The 20023-nt window shown below is 38.3% G+C and overlaps 3 pseudogenes; all 3 read right to left on the bottom strand.

Annotated features, from left to right (window-relative positions):
• Positions 1-1374: 1374 nt before the first annotated feature.
• Positions 1375-2507, bottom strand: LOC149247618 (uncharacterized; annotated as a pseudogene).
• Positions 2508-6577: 4070 nt separating this feature from the next.
• Positions 6578-7649, bottom strand: LOC149247617 (uncharacterized; annotated as a pseudogene).
• Positions 7650-11642: 3993 nt separating this feature from the next.
• LOC149247616 (uncharacterized) lies at positions 11643-12792 on the bottom strand (annotated as a pseudogene).
• Between the last annotated feature and the right edge of the window lie 7231 nt (positions 12793-20023).

Genomic DNA, 20023 nt, shown 5'->3' with positions numbered 1-20023 from the left:
GAGTCTAGGAATAGGGGAAATATTAAACGCTATAAACTGAAAGGTCATTTCCTGGACTAATGACTGATAGTGTTTCAAATGTCGTGACAAACAATGTATAGTATTTCTCACCTATTTTATTACAATTTCTGAATCTCCAAATACTTGGAGGTGTTTGATATTAAGACCAATTGCCTTATACAAACCTTGAAGTAGTGCTTCATATTCAACAGTGTTCTTTGTGCAATCAAATTTGAGTCTGCATGCTAACATAGTCTTTTCCCCATCTGAGCTAACTAATATGCATCCTGCTCCTGCTCCATCATTGGATTTAGATCCTGTTAGTGCTCAAATCTACCTTAGGCTGAAGGAAGGCAGGGTTCAAGATAACACCATACCACGCTCAGCCTCATAGCTAGCCCTACGAGGACAGGAGAGGGCTATCTCCGGGTCAACTCAGTAAAAATACTCAATAGGGTCTAAGATGACTTAAAATAAGAACTGATTTTAGGCTAGGTAAATAAATATGAAAGAGGTATTTTGATGAATGACTGAGTTTTCTGGGATGTATGGGACCAAGGAACAATATGAGCAGAGAATTTAACTCAAAGACGCAGATTATTTTGTGAGGCAAGACAGGCAGAAAGTCTAGCAATTAGTTTTGAAATAATATGAGGTGGAGAGATTGTTTAAGAGGGTGAAAAGGGCATAAATACAGGAATCCTTTTCAACAGAAGAAAACATAGAACGTGAAAAATTTCCCAAGGCAAAGCAGTAAACTGAATTCTACCTTTTCTTACTTAGAAGCTTTCACTGGAAATGAATATGAATGAACTATGAAACATAACGAAATACATATGAAACGAAAAGAAAATACATTTTCTAAACTCACGCCACAGGAATCTCATGAACCAGAGCTACAATATTTCATTAATTCTCTGTCAAAATATATAGTGAGTGACTGAGTTTCTCTCCCACCGTTTCCCAGAAACTCCAACCAACTCTTACACATAATTTTTCATACAATAAATAGACTCATGAATGAGAAAACAGATCGATGAGAATAGGGGTAGTTTCACCTAAAATCATGAGAATAGGAAAAGTCTACTCTAAAAAGGAGCAGCTTTACATTTTGTTTGTTGATGATCAATTAAAAGACAGAATTTGGAGCGTAAACCCTTTGAATTACAACTGCAGTCAAAAATAGACCATCGGTTCCTATCTTTCTGTTGTGGTGACTTTTCACCTTACGCTGGCCTTTTGAACAAAAACTAATTTTTCAATAAAATGGGTTTCCACTAAAATTTCACCTTTGATGAGCGCACCCAGCTACAATTTGCTAAGTTCAACACTTGTCTTGAGTTCACAGAAATTACTTGTATCACCATTGTTTGATTACCAGCGCATTATTTTTTCAATCACCTGATTAGTCACTGATACAAACAATGAAGGGGCCTCCTGCTCAAATACTTCGTCTTGGTGTTTTCTCACAGCTTCAAAAGAATATATGTACCACTCAGAACTTACAATCCGTGTAGACATAATGGCAAGTGCAATCTTGATGCTCTGAAAGTGGTAGGGATGGGCTTTCTTCTCCATTTTCAGAACATAGGAATATGATTTCCCAAGTCCGTTCAGTGCAATAGCCTCGTTCTCCAAATGCTTTTCTTCTGCAATATGAAAGGAAACCTTGAAATAATCTATAGCTTCCCAGATTATGTCCATATCACTACACATTACCTTCTCTAGGAGCTCTTCCACTTGAATGCACGCCTGGATTATTTCACACAGCGTTTGGTATTTGAAAACCGTTGTTTTCAAATCTGCTACATATTTCACCACTTCCTTACCCATGGAAGCATCACCTACATGGGTTTCAGCTTGTTCAAGGAATCTATAACAGTCACGCATTGCGTTCAAACATTTCTTGTAACCATCCCTATCAGATAATTATGTATTCGTCAGGGATTCAATGCCCCTATGAACTATGCATGGATTTTATAAAGCATAGCACCCATTCTTCTCCTCCCTGCCCACTCCGTTTTAGAGCTTGCCACAGTCTCGCAGAGAACTCTGAGGAGGAGTTCAAAACTTGTGCAGCTATCACCGTAAAGCTGATCAGAAGACCACTAGATGATTTTGGAAATTGTTTCTTCAATATGAGTTAACCATTGTTGTTCTTTCACTGCTAGGCGTCCATCATCTAAAGCATTGAAATAAAACTCTAGCCATCTGGTCATCCCGGATCTTGCAACACATAATGCAGAACCTGGTCCTTGTTTCTATTTCCCTGCAATTTTTTCTTGATGATATATCCATTCGGTTTTCCCCCATAACCAATTTAAGGCAACCAAGTTTTTATAACGTGCAACATTTTCCTCCTCAGTGCCACTGACACCGAGGACTTTTTCATAGACTTCGTGAGCTTTCTGTAGCTCGTGGCATGCCACAGAAGGCCCATGGTCGCCTTTTGATACTTCCATGTACAGGTTGTTTCCATCATGAAAGCAACTGGTATCTACGTGCATTTTTTCTCCATTACCTGAAGTAATGAGTCATTGATATGAGAAATTCAATGCCTCTTTCCATACAACACTAAACCGAAGTCAACAGTAGTGGCAAACGCATTCACACATTTATTTGGATCAAAAAATTTTAAGTTGTTCGAAAAATTGAGCAGTGGAGATAAAATTTTGGGCTAGGGGCTTTGTGCGCCGCGTGCACTCCCAGTGCGTCGTGCCTGGTGAGTGCACTGCACCATATTTAATTTACATTGCGAGGAGCGCCAAATGTGCTGCACGGCCCATGTGCGCCGCGCTACCTTCCTATGCATTGTGCCGCTCTATTTCAACACAATTTCGACCTTGCTCACCCCAAACAATTTTGTTTTGATTTTTCTGAGCTTTACATGCTTGGGGACATGATTTTTACATGAAGATTTCCAATTTTAAATTTTCCAAACTCATTTTCGTAATGCTTGAAAATGCTTTTAGTTACAAACTCTGTTCTTTGCTGCAAGCTTTGTTTTGCTTCCTACGATTCACCCTAGCTCGAAACTCCCGACAAAACAACAGTTGTGCATCATGAGGATTTTGGTACAAGGAATTCATATCCCGTGAAGTATCTTTAGTATTCTCCCAATCAAATGAATATCGAAACTTTTCACTTGGCTTGATAACATGTTTCTTAGGCTTCTTTGTTCCCAGATACTGCTCTTAATAGCTTCAAGTGCTTTTTCCCTCTCTCTTTCGCTTTATACGCAGCACTTTTTCAAATTTAATAGAACTCTGACTTTTTGTTTATTTCCACTTGACTTTGTGAACTGACGATGACCCTCTTTGTCCATTTTGCAAGGGTGTTTGGCATGCAGTCTTGGCAGAAGATGACCAAGGCTGCGCTTGAAACATTGCATGTTTGAGCTTTAAAAAGTTACATATACACTACAAAAACAAATTTGACGATTTCTTCTTCAAAACTCTATTTTGAAGAAGAATCATTCTCGAGCCTTAATGGATATTCCGAAATGAAGACTTATTGGAGGCATCCTCATGGCCTGTGGGCGTTATTTGACATTTTTGAAGACCGAATCAACTAACCCTAGTCTTACTAACTGAAATGACTCTTGCTGACCATGAGACCAAACAAGACTATACATGACTTTAAAACTGACTTTGATGAATAGACCAGAGCCAATAGGGCAAGGCATGAGGGGTAATAAATGACAAGACCCTTCCGTCAGATTATGGCATGCCCCTAGCAGAATGCAGATGAATGACAGAATGAGACACCTAAAATGAAATGCAATAAGAGAACTGATCTCTGACAGAGGGATGTAAAGACCGACTCTAACATTGGCTCCAATGGGGATGGTAGCTCCTTGGAGGTGCCAAGAATGGCAGATCTCTGGAAGAGCTAGATAGTGCCTTTTGTCCATTGGGCTATGGAGTCTTTATTTTGACAAATAATACAAGATTTTGACTCATTTATTGACTGAAACTTGACTCAAAACGACTCGATGCAAACTGAAATGACTGAAAAAACACTTGACTCTAACAAACTAACTCAAAATACTAAGACTTGAACCTAAAACTTAAAGCTTGGTGGCAATACTTGACCACCTGTGTTTCTTACAAGACAATGTATCATCAAACTATATCAAAATGCCAATGTAACCAATCAAGAAGATGGCTTCTTGACTGATTCTTATGATCAGATCTTCTGGTCAACAATTGATATTGGTAACTGGACATCCAAAAACACAGTTGACCTTGACCTCCTTCATCACTGAATACTGCAATAATCACCTTCACTGTTGACTGCAACAGATTTTCCATTGGATCATGAAAAACATGAAGATTTGCCATTGCCACCTCCTGCTGAGAAAACAAGATGTCTTTTTCTTTTGATTCTGATCTTCCTTCATAATGTACTTCAGAAAAAATATGGTCTTGAGCAAAGATCTGAGCTGACTGGATTATTTCTTCATTAAGACTGTGTTCTGATGACATGAGAACATTTGGATCCATAACCCTACCTTCTTCATCCCAGATGACTTTAACAGTAGAATTCTCTTTCATGGGACTCAGTACAAGGTTTTCTTGGTCATCACAATCTGAATCTACATCTGAAATGGCTATTTTAACATTATCACATTCTAAATTTGAAATTTGACTTCTCTGCATGCTGTCTTCTTCTATGGACAGATCTGAAACAACACTTTATTTTTCATCACTTCCAAGCATATGGAAAGATTCAACCTGCTGATTTTGATCCTGCTACAAAGTTTCCTCTGTGAATTCTGTGTGCTGCTGAAATGGTTTTTCATACAATGCTTCCATGATTTCTCCGTCCATCAAGTCATCACGCCCATAAAAATTCTCAAGATCTTCAATAAAACTATGAACATGGCTACAACAGTTCTGAACTAAAGTCAAGGATGGATATGATTCTTTGTACCTTTCAAAGAATACTGCATGAAAATCTTTTAGACAATAAATAGAAGCAGGTGGCAAACTTTCATACCAAGACAGGGATTCATCTTCCAGAGTAGCCATAAACGTTTTCATCAAACAGTCTTCAAGAAAATCGATCTTTAATTTATGCACATGAATGTGAAATTTAACTAGGTGAAGAGCAGCGTCATTACCTTCCACATTTCTGAACATAGGAAAATTCTGAAGCCAATCCACCTTGGGCATTTTATTTGGAAAACCTGGGATGTGACCTCGGCTCATGGGAGCGTATCTTCTTGCAACCTGTTCCATCTTAAAACTCTTCCAACTACTAATCTTCCTGTAGTGGAGTCACCATGAAGCATTGATTGTTGAATTCTTCAGTGAATGGAATCGCCAGGTGAATGATTTTCAGCCTTCTTATGTCTAATCGTTGTCCACCATCAACAATCAGCTCTGAACTTGAGATATGTGCTGGGGTAAGACAATCTACAAGCAAACTTCTCCCCAATATGGTCGCCACTATGTTAGTGCTCAAATCTGCCTTAGGCTGAAGGAAGGCAGGATTCAAGATAACACCATACCATGCTTAGCCTCGTAGCTAGCCCTACGAGGACAGGAGAGGGCTCTCTCCGGGTCAACTCAGTAAAAATACTCAATAGGGTCTAAGATGACTTAAAATAAGAACTGATTTTAGGCTAGGTAAATAAATATGAAAGAGGTATTTTGATGAATGACTAAGTTTTATGGGATGTATGGGACCAAGGAACAGCATGAGCAGAGAATTTAACTCAAAGACGCAGATTATTTCGTGAGGCAAGACAGGCAGAAAGTCTAGCAATTAGTTTTGAAATAATATGAGGTGGAGAGATTGTTTAAGAGGGTGAAAAGGGCATAAATACATGAATCCTTTTCAACAGAAGAAAACATAGAACGTGAAAACTTTCCCAAGGCAAAGCAGTAAACTGAATTCTACCTTTTCTTACTTAGAAGCTTTCACTGGAAATGAATATGAATGAGCTATGAAACATAACGAAATACATATGAAACGAAAAGAAAATATAGTTGCTAAACTCATGCCACAGGAATCTCATGAACCAGAGCTGCAATCTTTCATTAATTCTCTGTCAAAATATACAGTGAGTGACTGAGTTTCTCTCCCACCGTTTCCCAGAAACTCCAACCAAATCTTACACAAAATTTTTCATACAATAAATAGACTCAGGAATGAGAAAATAGATCGATGAGAATAGGGGCAGTTTCATCTAAAATCATGAGAATAGGAAAAGTCTGCTCTAAAAAGGAGCAGCGTTACATTTTGTTTGTTGATGACCAATTAAAAGACAGAATCTGGAGCGTAGACCCTTTGAATTGCAATTGCAGTCAAAAATAGACCATCGGTTCCTATCTTTCTGCAGTGGTGACTTTTCACCTTACGCTGGCCTTTTGAACAAAAACTATTTTTTCAATAAAAATGGTTTTCCACTAAAATTTCACCTTTAATGAACACACCCAGCTACAATTTGCTAAGCTCAACATGTGTCTTGAGTTCGCAGAAATTACTTGTATCACCATTGTTTGATTACCAGAGCATTTTTTTTTTCAATTACCTAATTAGTCACTGATACAAACAATGAAGGGGCCTCCTATTCAAATAATTCATCTTGGTGTTTTCTCACAGCTTCAAAAGAATATATGTACCACTCAGAACTTACAATCCATGCAGACATAATGGCAAGTGCAATCTTGATGCTCTGAAAGTGGTAGGGATGGGCTTTCTTCTCCATTTTCAGAACAGAGGAATATGATTTCCCAAGTCTATTCAGTGCAATAGCCTCGTTCTCCAAATGCTTTTCTTCTGCAATACGAAAGGAAACCTTGAAATAGTCTATAGCTTCCCAGATTATGTCCATATCGCTACACATTACCTTCTCCAGGAGCTCTTCCACTTGAATGCGCGCCTGGATTGTTTCACACAGCGTTTGGTATTTGAAAACCTCTGTTTTCAAATCTGCTACATGTTTCACCACTTCCTTACCCATGGAAGCAGCACCTACAAGGGTTTCAGCTCGTTCAAGGAGTCCATAACAGTCACGCATTGCGTTCAAACATTTCTTGTAACCATCCCTGTCAGATAATTCTGTATTCGTCAGGGATTCGACGCCCCTATGAACTGTGCATGGATTTTATAAAGCATAGCACCCATTCTTCTCCTCCCTGCCCACTCTGTTTTAGAGCTTGCCACGGTCTCGCAGAGAACTCTGAGGAGGGGTTCAAAACTTGTGCAGTGATCACCGTAAAGCTGATCAGAAGACCACTGAACGATTTTGGAAATTGTGTCTTCAATCTGAGTTAACCACTGCTGTTCTTTCACTGCCAGGCGTCCATCATCTAAAGCATTGAAATAAAACTCTAGGCATCTGGTCATCCCAGATCTTGCAACACATAATGCAGAACCTGGTCCTTGTTTCTATTTCCTTGCAATTTTTTCCTTGATGATATATCCATTCGGTTTTCCCCTCATAACCAATTTAATGCAACCAAGTTTTTATAACGTGTAGCATTGTCCTCCTCAGTGCCACTGACACTGAGCACTTTTTCATAGACTTCGTGAGCTTTCTGTAGCTCGTGGCGTGCCACAGAAGGCCCATGGTCACCTTTTGATACTTCCATGTACAGGTTGTTTCCATCACGAAAGCAACTGGTATCTACATGCATTTTTTCTCCATTACCTGAAGTAATGAGTCATTGATACGAGAAATTCAATGCCTCTTTCCAGACAACACCAAACCGAAGTCAACAGCAGTGGCAAACGCATTCACACATTTATTTGGATCAAAAAGTTTGAAGTTGTTTGAAAAATTGAGCAGTGGAGATAAAATTTTGGGCTGGGGGCTCTGTGCACCGCGCGCACTCCCAGTGTGCCGCGCCTGGTGAGTGCGTCGCGCCAGTGTTAATTTACACTACGGAGGAGCGCCCAATGCACCGCGCGGCCCATGTGCGTCGCGCCTTCTTCCTATGCGCCGCACCGCTCTATTTCAACACAATTTCGACCTTGCTCACCCCAAACGATTTTGTTTTGCTTTTTCTGAGCTTTACACGCTTGGGGACATGATTTTTACATGAAGATTTCCAATTTTAAATTTGCCAAACTCATTTTTGTAATGCTTGAAAATGCCTTTAGTTACAAACTCTATTCTTTGCTACAAGCTTTGTTTTTCTTCCTATGATTCACCACAGCTCGGAACTCCCGAAAAAACAATAGCTGTGCATCATGAGGATTTTGGTACAAGGAATTCATATCCAGTGAAGTATCTTCAGTATTCTCCCAATCAAATGAAAATCAAAACTTTTCACTTGGCTTGATAACACGTTTCTTAGGCTTCTTTGTTCCCAGATACTGCTCTTAATAGCTTCAAGTGCTTTCTCCCTCTCTCTTTCGCTTTATACGCGGCACTTTTTCACATTTTAATACAACTCTGTTTTGCTTATTTCCACTTGACTTTTTGAACTGACGATGACCCTCTTTGTCAATTTTGCAGGGGTGTTTGGCATGCGATCTTGGCAGAAGATGACCAGGGCTGCGCCTGAAACATTGCATGTTTGAGCTTTAAAAAATTACATATTCACTACAAAAACAAATTTGACGATTTCTTCTTCAAAACTCTGTTTTGAAGAAGAATCATTCTCGAGCCTTATTGATAATGGATATTCTGAAATGAAGACTTATTGGAGACATCCTCATGGCCTGTGGGCATTATTTGACATTGTTGAAGACCAAATCAACTAACCCTAGTCTTACTGACTGAAATGCCTCTTGCTGACCATGAGACCAAACAAGATTGTACATGACTTTAAAACTGACTTTGATGAATAGACCAGAGCCAACAGGGCAATGCATGAGGGGTAATAAATGACAAGACCCTTCCGTCAGATTATGGCATGCCCCTAGCGTAATGCAGATGAATGACAGAATGAGACACCTAAAATGAAATGAAATAAGAGAACTGATCTCTGACAGAGGGATGTAAAGACCGACTCTAACATTGGCTCCAATGGGGATGGTAGCTCCTTGGAGGTGCCAAGAACGGCAGATCTCTGGAAGAGCTAGACAGTGCCTTTCATCCATTGGGATATGGAGTCTTTATTTTGACAAACAATACAAGATTTTGACTCATTTATTGACTGAAACTTGACTCAAAACGACTTGATGCAAACTGAAATGACTGAAAAAAACACTTGAATCTAACAAACTAACTCAAAATACTAAGACTTGAACCTAAAACTTAAAGCTTGGTGGCAATACTTGACCACCTGTGTTTCTTACAAGACAATATATCATCAAACTATATCAAAATGCCAATGTAACCAATCAAGAAGATGGCTTCTTGACTGATTCTTACGATCAGATCTTCTGGTCAACAACTGATACTGGTAACTGGGCATCCAAAAACACAGTTGACCATGACCTCCTTCAGAATACTGCAATAATCACCTTCACTGCTGACTGCAACAGATTTGCCATTGGATCATGAAAAACATGAAGATTTGCCATTGCCACCTCCTGCTGAGAAAACAAGATGTCTTCTTCTTTTGATTCTGATCTTCCTTCATAATGTACTTAAGAAAAAGTATGGTCTTGAGCAAAGATCTGAGCTGACTAGATTATTTCTTCTTGAAGATTGTGTTCTGATGACATGAGAACATTTGGATCCATAACCCTAACTTCCTCATCCTAGATGATTTTAACAGCAGAATTATCTTTCATGGGACTCAGTACAAGGTTTTCTTGGTCATCACAATCTGAATCTACATCTGAAATGGCTGTCTTAACATTATCACATTCTGAATTTGAAATTTGACTTCTCTGCATGATGTCTTCTTCTATGGACAAATATGAAACGACACTTTCTCTTTCATCACTTCCAAGCATATGGAAAGCTTCAACCTATTGATTTTGATCCTGCTGCAAAGTTTCCTCTGTGAATTCTGTGTGCTGCTGAAATGGTTTTTCATACAATGCTTCCATGATTTCTCAATCCATCAAGTCATCATGCCCATAAAAATTCTCAATATCTTCAATAAAACTATGAACATGGCTACAACAGTTCTAAACTAAAGTCAAGGATGGATATGATTCTTTGTACCTTTCAAAGAATACTACATGAAAATCTTTTAGACAATAAATAGAAGCAGGTGGCAAACTTTCATACCAATATCGGGCTTCGTCTTCCAGAGTAGCCATAAACGTTTTCATCAAACAGTCTTCAATAAAATCGATCTTTAATTTATGCACATGAATGTGAAATTTCACTAGATGAAGAGCAGCGTCACTACCTTCCACATTTTTGAACATAGGCAAATTCTGAAGCCAATCCACCTTGGGCATTTTATTTGGAAAACCTAGGATGTGACCTCGGCTCATGGGAGCGTATCTTCTTGCAACCCGTTACATCTTAAAACTCTTCCAACTACTGATATTCTTGTAGTGGAGTCACCATGAAGCATTGATTGCTGAATTCTTCAGTGAATGGAGTCACCAGGTGAATGATTTTCAACCTTCTTATGTCTGATCGTTGTCCACCATCAACAATCAGCTCTGAACTTGAGATATGTGTTGGGGTAAGACAATCTACAAGTAAACTTCTCCCCAGTATGGTCGCCACTATGTTAGTGCTCAAATCTGCCTTAGGCTGAAGGAAGGCAGGATTCAAGATAACACCATACCACGCTCAGCCTCGTAGCTAGCCCTACGAGGACAGGAGAGGGCTCTCTCCAGGTCAACTCAGTAAAAATACTCAATAGGGTCTGAGATGACTTAAAATAAGAACTGATTTTAGGCTAGGTAAATAAATATGAAAGGGGTATTTTGATGAATGAGTAAGTTTTCTAGGATGTATGGGACCAAGGAACAGCATGAGTAGAGAATTTAACTTAAAGACGCAGATTATTTCGTGAGGCAAGACAGGTAGAAAGTCTAGCAATTAGTTTTGAAATAATATGAGGTGGAGAGATTGTTTAAGAGGGTGAAAAGGGCATAAATACATGAATCCTTTTCAACAGAAGAAAACATAAAACATGAAAACTTTCCCAAGGCAGACCAGTAAACTGAATTCTACCTTTTCTTACTTAGAAGCTTTCACTGGAAATGAATATGAATGAACTATGAAACATAACGAAATACATATGAAACGAAAAGAAAATACATTTGCTAAACTCACGCCACAGGAATCTCATGAGCCAGAGCTGCAATATTTCATTAATTCTCTGTCAAAATATATAGTGAGTGACTGAGTTTCTCTCCCACCGTTTCCCAGAAACTCCAACCAACTCTTACACATAATTTTTCATACAATAAATAGACTCAGGAATGAGAAAACAGATCGATGAGAATAGGGGCAGTTTCACCTAAAATCATGAGAATAGGAAAAGTCTGCTCTAAAAAGGAGCAGCGTTACATTTTGTTTGTTGATGACCAATTAAAAGACAGAATCTGGAGCGTAAACCCTTTGCATTGCAACTGCAGTAAAAAATAGACCATCGGTTCCTATCTTTCTGTTGTGGTGACTTTTCACCTTACGCTGGCCTTTTGAACAAAAACTAATTTTTCAATAAAAATGGTTTTCCACTAAAATTTCGCATTTAATGAACGCACCCAGCTGCAATTTGCTAAGCTCAACGTGTGTCTTGAGTTCGCAGAAATTTCTTGTATCACCATTGTTTGATTACCAGCGCATTTTTTTTTTCAATTACCTGATTAGTCACTGATATAAACAATGAAGGGGCCTCCTGTTCAAATACTTCATCTTGGTGTTTTCTCATAACTTCAAAAGAATATATGTACCACTCAGAACTTACAATTCGTGCAGACATAATGGCAAGTGCAATCTTGATGCTCTGAAAGTGGTAGGGATGGGCTTTCTTCTCCATTTTCAAAACAGAGGAATATGATTTCCCAAGTCCTTTAAGTGCAATAGCCTCGTTCTCCAAATGCTTTTCTTTTGCAATACGAAAGGAAACCTTGAAATAATCTATAGCTTCCCAGATTATGTCCATACCGTTACACATTACCTTCCCCAGGAGCTCTTCCACTTGAATGCGCGCTTGGATTATTTCACACAGTGTTTGGTATTTGAAAACCTCTGTTTTCAAATCTGCTACATGTTTCACCACTTCCTTACCCATGGAAGCAACACCTACAAGGGTTTCAGCTCGTTCAAGGAGTCCATAACAGTCACGCATTGCGTTCAAACATTTCTTGTAACCATCCCTGTCAGATAATTCTGTATTCGTCAGGGATTCGACGCCCCTATGAACTGTGCATGGATTTTATAAAGCATAGCGCCCATTCTTCTCCTCCCTGCCCACTTTGTTTTAGAGCTTTCCACGGTCTCACAGAGAACTCTGAGGAGGAGTTCAAAACTTGTGCAACGATCACCGTAAAGCTGATCAGAAGACCACTGAACGATTTTGGAAATTGTGTCTTCAATCTGAGTTAACCACTGTTGTTCTTTCACTGCCAGGCGTCCATCATCTAAAGCATTGAAATAAAACTCTAGGCATCTGGTCATCCCGGATCTTGCAACACATAATGCAGAACCTGGTCCTTGTTTCTGTTTCCCTGCAATTTTTTCCTTGATGATATATCCATTCGGTTTTCCCCTCATAACCAATTTAAGGCAACCAAGTTTTTATAACGTGAAGCTTTGTCCTCCTCAGTGCCACTGACACCGAGGACTTTTTCATAGAATTCGTGAGCTTTCTGTAGCTCGTGGCATGCCACAGAAGGCCCAAGGTCGCCTTTTGATACTTCCATGTATAGGTTGTTTCCATCACGAAAGCAACTGGTATCTACGTGCATTTTTTCTCCATTACCTGAAGTAATGAGTCATTGATACGAGAAATTCAATGCCTCTTTCCAGACAACACCAAACCGAAGTCAACAGCAGTGGAAAACGCATTCACACATTTATTTGGATCAAAAAATTTGAAGTTGTTTGAAAAATTGAGCAGTGGAGATAAAATTTTGGGTTGGGGGATCTGTGCACCGTGTGCACTCCTAGTGCGCCGCGCCTGGTGAGTGTGCCTTGCCCGTGTTAATTTACACTGTGGAGGAGCGCCCAATGCGTCGCGCGGCCCATGTGCACCGCACCACCTTCCTATGTGCCGCGCCGATCTATTTCAACAAAATTGCGACCTTGCTCACCCCAAACGATTTTGTTTTGCTTTTTCTGAGCTTTACACGCTTGGGGACATGATTTTTACATGAAGATTTCCAATTTTAAATTTGCCAAACTCATTTTCGTAATGCTTGAAAATGCCTTTAGTTACAAAATCTGTTCTTTGCTACAAGCTTTGTTTTGCTTCCTACGATTCACCCCAGCTCGGAACTCCCGACAAGACAGCAGTTGTGCATCATGAGGAGGTACAAGGAATTCATATCCCGTGAAGTATCTTCAGTATTCTCCCAATCAAATGAAAATCGAAACTTTTCACTTGGCTTGATAACACGTTTCTTAGGCTTCTTTGTTCCCAAATACTGCTCTTAATAGCTTCAAGTGCTTTTTCCCTCTCTCTTTCGCTTTATACGTGGCACTTTTTCACATTTAATAGAACTCTGACTTTTTGTTTATTTCCACTTGACTTTTTGAACTGACGATGACCCTCTTTGTCCATTCTGCAAGGGTGTTTGGCATGCGATCTTAGCAGAAGATGACGAGGGCTACACCTGAAACATTGCATGTTTGAGCTTTAAAAAATTACATATGCACTACAAAAACAAATTTGTCGATTTCTTCTTCAAAACTCTATTTTGAAGAAGAATCATTCTCGAGCCTTATTGATAATGGATATTCTGAAATGAAGACTTATTGTAGGCATCCTCATGGCCTGTGGGCATTATTTGACATTTTTGAAGACCGAATCAACTAACCCTAGTCTTACTGACTGAAATGCCTCTTGCTGACCATGAGACCAAACAAGACTGTACATGACTTTAAAACTGACTTTGATGAATAGACCAGAGCCAACAGGGCAAGGCATGAGGGGTAATAAATGACAAGAACCTTCCGTCATATTATGGCATGCCCCTAGTGAAATTCAGATGAATCACGGAATGAGACACCTAAATGAAATGCAATAAGAGAATTGATCTCTGACGGAGGGATGTAAAGACCGACTCTAATAGATCCATCAAAAAATAATTTCCAAAATAAAGATCTAATTATAGGTTTATCTACAAAGTTTACATATTTAGAAGTGTTTATTTGGGAAAAAATTTCGACTTGAGATACAAAAGAGTTTTCTAAGAAAGGTGAAGTGTGAGCATTGAAATTCCCTAGAAATGATTCTACTAAGTAGTTTCCGATGATATTGTTACTATACGGAACTGGTTCATTTTCTCCTTATAGATCTGTTACTATGTACTTTTGTTGTTTTTCGTGATCAACCCTTATTTGATTTGGCTTGCCATTATAGGGAAGCCACATGTGAAACTAGTCAGTTGCAAAATAACCATGAAGTCTTTTTGACCAATCTCTACTAAGGATTAAGCCATAGAACTCAAGAATATCAACTACAAGTATGTCAATGACTTGAAAAACTTTAGGATTTTATGAAAGTCTGATGGTTACTTGGTTAAGTTCCCCAACAACTTCAAGTTGAGATTGATCTAACAATACTATACATACAACAGATTTATAAGGCTAAACATTCAACTTTGCACAAACTATGCTAGGTAAGATGTTAGATGAAGCTCTTGAATCAACTAAATAGTTGTGTAAATTCTTATTAAAGACTTCAAAGGTAAGGATAAATGGATGAGTATGAGATTTAGATCTTCCTCCAATTAAAGAGATGTCGGTTGGATCAATCTTGTTTCAAGAGGTGCTAGGGGATCTTCCCATTTTTTGGGTGGCTTGTGAGATCACGGCAACAGGAAATGGTGTAGTAGGTACTACTTTGAGTTCTTTAAGGAGTAGCTTCTACTATTACTTCAATTTGTTAAGCTCATGAAAGGTGATGTTTGCCCTAGTTTTCTTCATATCATCAACAATATTATATTCCATTTCATCAGAAACTATCATAGTTTTAGGTGAAGATGAAGAATCCATTCGAGTAGGAGCAGTTTGAATGGAATTTGGTGAAGATTTCTTACGTATTGTTTTATCCCTAGGAGGTGGCATTGAAACCTTCGGCTTTCAATTTGTTTGTGACAAATGAATAGGGTTTTTACTTTGGGTATCGAGAGGAAATGCTTCTTGAGTTTCCTCATTGGGAAGGATAAAATCCCACATTCCTTGTAACTATGCCTCTCCTTTATCGTATGTTTCGTATTAATTTGTTGAAACTTCATCCTCCTCTCCATTTGATTCAGCATTTGATATAGCATTTGGAGGTTTAGGATTAGCAAGGGAATTACTTTTAAATGGTCTAAAATATTTCTTAGATGAAGTCTATGCTACATAGTTTTTGATATCAACCATTTCGTTAGACATGGTCTTGAGGAATTTCTGTAACCCTTCGAGATCAAAAGGATCTTTTGGTGGTTTCTTCTTGTAGTCATCCCTAAAAGTAACTTTCTTAGATTTTCGTTCTTCTACAGCTAGAATGTGTTTTTCCATAGCTATTCCCTCTTTCATATTTTCTGCTAAAGTTGGTTTGGCAGCTCTATCAACGAAGATAGTTGTGTTTGAAGGTAGAGCAGAAATATACCACTCATTTTGGATCTCATGGTTGGGCTTAGACACCGTTGGTATCTTATTCAATAATTTATTAAAGCAAGAGTTGAAGTCCTTAATGGGGTCTTTCAGTTTGGCTTTCAAATTGGAGAGATCATTGATTAAGGTAGCTGTGGATCTATCATCCCCAAATTGAGTTAAAAATTGCTCTTGGAAAGCATCACAACTGTTGAGTGATAAAAGGTATCTTTTCAAATCCTAATTATCTTCACATTAATTATCAATCTGGGCAGGTCTTTCTATTTCAAGAGTGTACAAAGTATGTGACGGCTATTTAACTCAGAGAGTAATGCTTCTAAATTGCAGTATAGATCTTTTGAATACAAGAGTAAATGGATGCAGCAAGTAAATTCTAATTGCAATTAAAATAAAACTCAATCCTTTAATGAAATCAAATCCTACAACAATTTAGGTAATAGCAATATGTAATTCAAGTAACAACAGTATCAATTAAGAGTATAGCAATGATAGCTCTTCTCTTAGAGACTGATTGAATTTAAATCAAACGCACTACTCTGTAAAACAACAATGACATCAATCTGAGAAACTAACAACAGTAGCTAATTATCATTACAGTTGATTACATCAAGCAGGATATTCATCTAGGAAACTCAATCCAAAGTGAAAGGAAACTAATTAAACAACAATGTTGTAAATTATATAAAACAGAGCTATTCTGTCAACGCAAAGAAATAAGGAATAGCAACGAAATAATAATAGTAGAAAGCAATAAACTATCAACTGTCACACTTGCAAGAATCAAAAATATATGACACAAGTGAAGCAGTGAATTCCACTAGAAGTCGGGCCCTTATTTGCCAGCGTACTTTGCTAGTTACTTCAGATAAATGAAAAGGAATAGCAACTCCTATTATATATTAATCATGAAAGAGTATTACAGCGTATTTGTGTTCTTCGCTGTAGCGAAAGTTTGTAATTGAGAATTATAATAATAATAACAATATTCCCCCCCTTTCTGCTTACAATAGTTGCCTTTTATAATGAGAAAGGGGTAAAAAAGTTAGATGATAAAAGCGATCCCTCAGGATTTCTCGATCCTAAGGGATTCGCACAATTTTCTAACTTCAGAAATCTTTCCCTTCTCGCGCTAATCCTGTTGATTTTCTTTTCGAAGTATCTACAACCGCCGCATCCTTCCTTAGCTTGCTGTTTTTTGCTATCCCTTAGTTAGGGAACAACAGTTGTTCCTTTTCATACTTTCCTGCATAAAGAAGGATGATAATTAGCCAAAGAATAACTGTAAATAATTTTTGTATTTCTTACCGTAATTTCTTAATAGATTAGCGCATTGAGATATAGAAAGGATGAGAATAAAGGAAAAGGATAATAAGTTAATAGTAAATGCATACCTTTTCCATGACCCAACATACTCCCCTGCTTACCTTTTTACATGTCCTCATGAAAACCATGTAGTTCCTGTGAAATATGTTATCTAGCCAACTCGGGCTAGAATATCTCTGGCTGCATCAGAAACATTGAGTATTAATGGCTCCCTTCGCACAGTTTGTCCTCCCATACTACCTAGATTCTACAAACCGTTAGTATCACAGAGATGTTACAACAATAGATAGAACTACACTTATGGAACAACAAGTTGTTATAATGGTTATTTCAAATGATGCTTTACAGGCAAAAATATTGTTATTCTAGGACTTGCTATTGTATCACATACTTCGTAATCATGGAATGTTGAATTGCCCTGCATAATCTAATAAAGAACTGACACGCCTGCATAACTATACTAGGGATTCACCCCCCTTAAAATGATAGGTCGCCTTCGACCGATTAAATGAAGGAATGACGTACTGGCAGTGACGTACAAGAGTGGTAAAAATGGCAAGGTATACATATTTATGATAGGATCACAAAAGATATTGGGGTGCTGAAATCAATGCATAGAACGAGAATTATGAATAAATGTGGAGATGTTGTGGAGTGATTCGAAAAGGGATAAAGGACATCTGACGTGGGAAAGATGCTTTGCGGTCATCATTCCACTTGAACCACTATGATTGACTTTTAAAAAAGATATCTCATGCATAAAGGTGCAAAAGTAAATTAGGAACATAATCTCTCTGTAGTAAAGATAAAGAATAAGAAAATGGAGTTATAATAACTATTAGTGTTGAAAATATGACTCCAATACCATCAACAAAGCTTCTGTTGCCCACAGGTGTTTATAACCTTGACAGAGTTGATTTTTCACCCTTTGGAACCATGATCCTTTATGTATAATTAGGAAAGTGCCTTATGATGTCAGAATGGAGGCCATTGTGCTGGCTTGGTGACCAGATGAACACAATGCCATTCACTAGGGAGGAGCGAAAGGTGGGCAGGCCGGCTCATGATGAGACCTCTTGTTCCAAGGACTTTATTTTTCTGATGCATCCATTGGATCATATCCCTGGTGTGGTGGCCATAGTGGGAATGCCACTTCGTTGCTTCCTTATGATCATGGTAGGCTGGCTCATGATGAGACCCCCTATCCTCCATCTGACAAATCATAGAATTGTTAGTAAACATATGTATATTTGTTTCTTTCCTTCCCTTTTTTTTTTTAGACAACACTTCCTATTTATATATAGAGGGTGGCTCAACACTCCTTAAGAGTAGGGATGGTGGAAGAAGTCTGAACATACCAATAGAAAAAATATGCCCTTAATCTTATTCAATGATAATGAGCAGAGAGAATTATAGGGGTTAGGGAAGAACCAACATGGTACAAATAATCAATCATTTTGATTTATAGTGAAGATAAGGACAGAAAAGTGATATAGATGGTTGTGTCCTTCCCTTTTTAATCAATACAAAGCAATCTCATTAAAGATGATAATATTCGATTTTCTTGTTCCAGTAACCTTCAAATTTTGTATCCTTACATATATGTTTGTATTCTTGCCCCATAGAGGATCATAGAGAGTGAAATAATATTCACAAGGTGCTTATTTCCTAAAGAAAACCTCACACAAAGAGTGTTGTTCCTTAAAGGGAACAACAAGAAAAGACACACAAAAAGGTGTTGTTCCTTGAAGGGAACAGCAATTGTTCCCTATAAGGAACAACGAATGAAAAATACACGCAGATGGTGTTGTTTCGTGTCAGGAATAGCAAAAGGATATATACATGACGGTGTTGTTCCTTATAGGGAACAACAGTTGTTCCTTAGGAGGAACAACATGAATAAAAATTGCACACCCAAACTACTGTTCCTTAGAGGGAACATCAGCTATTCCTTAGAGGGGACAACAGTTGTTCCTTAGAGGGAACAGCAGATGTTCCTTATAAGGAACAGAGAAAAGAGAAAAATAATTGGACGTGAAATTGTTGTTCCTTAGAGGGAAGAACAGTTGTTCCTTAGAGGAAACAACATTTTTTCCTTAAATGGAACAATGAAAAACAAATGCAAACGAAACTTTTGTTCCTTAGAGGGAACAACGATTGTTCCTTATAGGGACCAACAACTATTTCTTAAAGGGAACAATATAAAAACAAGTCCAAACGAAACTATTCTTCCTTAGAGGGAACAACAGCTATTCCTAAGAGGGAACAACAACTATTTCTTAGAGGGAACAACGAGAAAACAAATCCAAACAAAACTATTGTTCCTTAGAGGGAACAACAACTGTTCCTAAGAGGGAACAGTAGCTGTTCCTTGGAGGGAACAGTGAGAAAACAAATCCAAACGAAACTGTTGTTCCTTAGAGGGAACAATAGATGTTCCTAAGAGGGAAAAACAAAAAACAAATACATGCGAAACTGTTGTTCCTTAGAGGGAACAACAGTTGTTCCTTAAAGGGAATAGAAAAAAGTAAATAGACACGAAAGTGTTGTTCCTTAGAGGGAACAATAGCTGTTCCTTAGAGGGAACGACAGCTGTTCCTTAGAGGGAACAACAACTGTTCCTTAAAGGGAATAGCACGAAAACAAATAAATAGGGAACTGTTGTTCCTTAGAGGGAACAACAACTGTTCCTTAAATGGAACAACAAAAAGAAAATGCACACGAAAGTGTTGTTCCTTAGAGGGAACAACAGCTGTTCCTTAGAGGGAACAACAATTGTTCCTTAAAGGGAACAGAACGAAAATCAAATATACGGGGAACTATTGTTCCTTAAAGGGAACAGCAGCTGTTCCTTAAAGGGAACAACAAATGTTCCTTAAAGGGAACAGCACGAAAATCAAATATACAAGGAACTGTTGTTCCTTAGAGGGAACGACAGTTGTTCCTTAGAGGGAACAACAATTGTTCCTTAAAGGGAACAACACGAAAATATGTACACAAAATTGTTGTTCCTTAGAGGGAACGACAACTGTTCTTTGGAGGGAACAATAG

This window comes from Pinus tabuliformis, chromosome 7 (genome assembly GCF_031772625.1).
Source record: "Pinus tabuliformis cultivar Carrire ecotype Pingquan chromosome 7, CPIR1, whole genome shotgun sequence".
Lineage (NCBI taxonomy): Eukaryota > Viridiplantae > Streptophyta > Pinopsida > Pinales > Pinaceae > Pinus > Pinus tabuliformis.
Note: the sequence above shows the minus strand (reverse complement) of the source record. Positions and strands in the feature narration are given on the sequence as shown.